The 5,087-nt window shown below is 46.6% G+C and overlaps 1 long non-coding RNA gene across 1 annotated transcript; it reads left to right on the top strand.

Annotated features, from left to right (window-relative positions):
- The first annotated feature begins 351 nt into the window (after positions 1-351).
- On the top strand, positions 352-4,007 carry LOC130477171 (uncharacterized). The gene is made up of 3 exons (XR_008933283.1): positions 352-415; positions 1,641-1,805; positions 3,906-4,007. It is a non-coding gene; the product is annotated as an uncharacterized LOC130477171 (long non-coding RNA).
- Positions 4,008-5,087: the final 1,080 nt, after the last annotated feature.

The following is a 5,087-nucleotide window of genomic DNA, read 5'->3' on the forward strand; positions in this document are numbered from 1 at the left end:
TTTTATTTATATTACTGTATTACTATATTTTTGCTATTTGTATGTATTATTTGCTCTATTACCATGATTTAGCTATTTGTGACTGCCAATGGCCATATACAATAATTTTTCTGGAACTTGGGTTTCATACAATGAATTTTCCTAGAAATATGCAAGCTATCATGACCAAACTTGCTCTTAACAGCCGTGTCCTTACACCCTTGCATTTCCTAGAATAATGTATTGGTCTGAAATTGGGAGTGAGCCCCACATTGAGCAAGCCAGCATGGATGGGAGATACAGGAAAATACTAATCAAAACCGGGCTTGGTTGGCCCACCAGCATAACCCTTGACCTCTTGGGCTGGAGAATCTTCTGGTCCGATGACAAACTTCACTGCTTTGGCTCGGCCAACTTGGATGGCACAGACATAAAGGTACAGCGCGCCAATAGATTTACCTTATCTCCAAGCTTTGGAGGTAATACTTCAAATCCAGGACTCTTGCTTATGGTGTATAATTCTAATAGTTTACTTATTTGTAGAAAGACTTGGCAGGATTTGGGTTTTTAAAAAAAATCTGTTAAAGATGGCAGTGAGGGAGTGTACACCGTGGGAAGTTGTGATGGTCAGAGTCTTAAATGACATTTGAATGTAATAATTGCGTGCTGTGAAGTGGGTAGTGGTTCATGGTGACCCCAGAACCATGGAGTTCTTATAGCAAGAGGTGAGCAGAGGTGATTTGCCATTGCCTCCCTCTGCGTAGCAACCTCAGTCTTCCATGGCTGGTCTTCAATGGTCAACCCTGCTTAGCTTCCAAACTCTGATGAGATCAGGCTAGCCTGGGTTCTCAGGCTGCCAATATTTGAATAGAGGTAGCATGACGTGACGTTTGTCTAGTGTGGTCTCTATCCCAACCCTCACCTGATAGTCTGAGCCACAGTGGCTTCTAAATGCAGCTATTTCAGATGAGGCTTGAAGAAAAGTGGGGGTGGGGGAACCCACCTTTATTAACTTCCTTGAATCAAAGAAGGTTGAGGCTTGAAGCTATATACAACTATATACATAAAGAGGCTTGAAACTGTTTACAAGTATAACACACAGCATTTGCTGGGGTCATAGAGTTGTAACAGTTTAGTTTTCAATTCCTGGGTGCAGAGAACAGTTGTCAGCCAAGCTTTTATTCTTGAGGTAAACCTTTGGTTCTTTCATCACCCTTAATCTCAAGTGTGAGGTTCCCCCTAGAAATTCCAGTTTCTTTCCCCAGAAACCAGCCTCTGAGACAATAGCTCCTCTTTGAAGTATTCACTGATATTAGTCTTCTTTCACCAGAAACCAGGCTCTGAGACAGCACAGTCTCCTGAGACAAGAACTTTCCAGTCTCTCTGAAGGCTTGGACTTTCTGAGCTGACACTGTAGCAGATTTTTCTTTCTTTCTTGTTCCCCTCTTATCTGGCTCCTTCAGCCTTCCATGGGTCCTGATTGAATGTTAACTGTGCTGCACACATGCACCAGACCGACATGCAGGGAACTGGTGACTGACAAAGGGGTGGGACCTCAAGCCCATCCATCACAGGAATGATGGACCTCGAATCACCACTGGCTTATAAAAAATTCCCCACAGCCTGGTTGACTTGGGACATCTTCACACCTTGCCTCTTAGGTATTCCAGCTGGCTCAGATTCATAGTCCCTTCTCGGTGACGGTCTTTGAGGATTACCTCTATTGGTCCGAGATGAAAACGAGGACTGTGCAGAAGGTAGACAAAAGGACCGGCAAGAACAGAGCAGTCCTCATCAAGCGCCATGGACAGCCATATGGGCTAAAGGTATTGGTCGTTTATGCATGGTCACTTTCACTCACATTCGCCCCCAGTCTGTCTCGGTTGTTCCTTGGAGTTATGCATGAGTTTTCCGCCCATTAGAGATGACCTCGTGCCCAGCCCTCGCAATGTCCGAGTCTTCCCATTCCTCTGTTAACCCGACTCTTCCATCTTCCCTGAGCAAAGCCCGGGTGAAATCCCCATGTGTAAGGCAAAGTGCGGGGCACGCAAGCTTGGTTTCGCTCACAGCCAATTACAAAGCAGCATGCCCAGAGGCGGGGATTGAAATATTTCCTGCTTCCTGTATCCTCAGAACTCTTTCTGAGCAGAAGAAAATCTTTTTAAAACCGACGCTTGGGATTTTTCTCCCCCCCTTTCAGATTGCTCCATTTGTTATGTTCTTGTTCTTAAAATGCTTTTTTTATGTGGCAATTGGGTTTTGGGAGGGGGGATTTTCTCTCACGGTAAGCACTACAAGTAAGCCAATTACAAAGCAGCATTTAAAGGGGCATGGACTTGATTTGAGCTTGGAGACTGCTGGTGCATAGATTCCCAACAGGAAAGTGTGGGTCCAGCCAGCAACGAACCTCAGGTAAAAACTCTTAGGCATAAATAACCGATGTCAACATTTCAAGTAGTGAAGACCTCCTTACTGTATAAAAAGGGTGGTGTTTGGAACAAAAGGGCACAGCAGTGAGATCTAAGAATAAATGCAAGCTTCTCCAGGTCAGCTAGCATGGGATTTTCCATGCCTAGTACCTGAACTAAACCCTAATTTACCTAGAACTGGCTAAGCAACGTGACAATTCAAGGCTGGCCAAATAGTCAAATAAGTCAAAATACCATTCAGAGCAGCAACAGAGCCGGTTGCTTTAACTTAACCCTTGGAGTCCCATCCTGTGAGTCCACCTTCCCAAATTGTTTATGAGTAGGATTCCAGTTGCTGTCTTAAAATATTGGCCAAATCCAAATGCCTGGCTTATTGAAGCAAAAAAATCCAAATGCCTGGCTTATTGAAGCAAAGGTTATCCAGGAGTTGTGGGCTTGATTGGTCATATAGAATGGAGAGAACTAACTTTAGCTAGGGAAAGATCTTCCCCATCCCACACCATGCAAATCAGCATTACTGTATTGTGGGGGACCCCCAACATTGTGTCCATGGGCTTCATGGTGCCTGCCAACATCTCTTTTGGTGCCCAACAAGTGTTTTTAGAAAGTGGGAGGGGCCAGGCAGAGCTTTTGCCCAGCAAGGCTTTTGATTGGCTATTGGAGACTTGATTGACTGTGCAGATTTTAAAAAATGTTACTTTGGCAGCAGCTGCCACCACAGCACAAGAATCTGCACCGTGTTACTGAAGTTGAGCTGTGGCAGCCATTTTGTGGCTGGCTCCGCCTCCTGCGGCAGCCATTTTGTGGCTGTGCCCACTATATGCTGTGTCAGCATTTCAAAGGTGCCCAGTAGTTCAAAAAGGTTGGGGACCCTTCTGTGGAGCTTGTTGATCCAGCGTACAACTTGTGTGTGTGTGTTAAGTGCCGTCAAGTCGCTTCCGACTCATGGCGACCCTATGAATGAAAGTCCTCCAAAATGTCCTATCTTTGACAGCCTTGCTCAGATCTTGCAAACTGAAGGCTGTGGCTTCCTTTATTGAGTCCGTCCATCTCTTGTTGGGTCTTCCTCTTTTCCTGCTGCCCTCCACTTTTCCTAGCATGATTTCTTTTCCAGTGACTCTTGTCTTCTCATGACATGACCAAAATACGGCAGCCTCAGTTTAGTCATTTTAGTTTCTAGGTAGTGTGTACAAAGATTTTGTGTTCTAGGCAGGGTGGTAGCTCCAGATTGGAAAATACCTAGAGATTTTTGAGGTGGAGCCTGAGGGGGTGGGGTTTGGGGGGGACTTCAGTGGGGTATAACGCCATAGAGTCCACCTTCCAAAGCGGCCATTTTCTCAAGGGGAACTGATCTCTGTCGCCTGGAGATCAGTCGTAGCAGCAGATCTCCAGCTACCGCCTGGAGGTTGGCAACCTTCGTTCTAGGCATCTCCATGTTTACAGCCAACTCCCAATTCAAGCGAAGCATTAAAAGTGGCAAACTGTTTTCCCCCTCAGGTAATGCATGAAGTTCTTCGGCCAGCGGCACCCAACCCCTGTGAAAGAAGCGGCTGTTCACATCTGTGCCTGTTGACTGCCTACGGAAGAGGAAGCTGCTTTTGCCCGAGCCAACTTGTGCTTTTCAGTGACGGGAGAACGTGCGTACCTCTAGGCCAGTCGGCATTCATGTTTCTGGTTGCAGCCACAGGGATTACACAGGTACTGCTCTAAAAGAGCTCCAGCATAGGATAGCTAAGAAGGGAAGAAGGCTTGGATTCAGCTTGTCCAGATCTAGATCTCTATCTGGGCTCTTGGGTTCCCCCCCCCCTCACCAGTCCCGCGTAAGCACCGCTGAGTTTTCTGTTGCTCAAAGCTGCTCCACCTCACAGTTGACCTTTTCTGCCCTCCCCACCTTCAGACCCTCCAGGACACTTTCCCCAAAATTCATTCTGATTTCAACAAGAGAGCCAGCGTGGTGTAGTGGTTAAGAGCGGTGGACTGTAATCTGGAGAACCGGGTTTGATTCCCCACTCCTCCAGATGAGCGGCGGACGCTAATCTGGAGAACCGGGTTGGTTTCCCCGCTCCTACACATGAAGCCAGCTGGGTGACCTGGGCTAGTCACAGTTCTCTCTGAACTCTCTCAGCCCCACCTACGTCACTAGGTGTCTGTTATGGGGAGGGGAAGGGAAGGAGATTGTAAACCGGTCTGATTCTACATATAAAAAGGTAGAGAGATTAAGCATATAAAAAACCAATTCTTCTTCTTCCAAAGATGCTGTATTTGCATGTAGGCTTCCAGCGTGAGCCAGCAGAGTGTAGTGGTTAAGAGCAGTGGTTTGGAGCAGTGGACTCTAATCTGGAGAACCGGGGTTGATTCCCCACTCCTCCACATGAATGGCGGAGGCTAATCTGGTGAACCAGGTTGATTTCCACACTCCTACACGTGAATCCAGCTGGGTGACCTTGGGCTAGTCACAGTTCTCTCCGAACTCAGCCCCACCTACCTCACAGGGTGTCTGTTGTGGGGAGGGGAAGGGAAAGTGATTGTAAGCCGGTTTGAGTCTCCCTTAAGTGGTAGAGTAAGTCGGCATATAAAAACCAACTCTTCTGCTTCCATCATACTTTGCCTCTATTTTAAATGACTATAAATTAGTCTGCCATACCTTTCTTTAGGCAGCTTAAGTACATGAGCTTTCTT

The sequence above is a fragment of the Euleptes europaea genome, chromosome 4, assembly GCF_029931775.1.
Source record: "Euleptes europaea isolate rEulEur1 chromosome 4, rEulEur1.hap1, whole genome shotgun sequence".
Classification (NCBI taxonomy): domain Eukaryota; kingdom Metazoa; phylum Chordata; class Lepidosauria; order Squamata; family Sphaerodactylidae; genus Euleptes; species Euleptes europaea.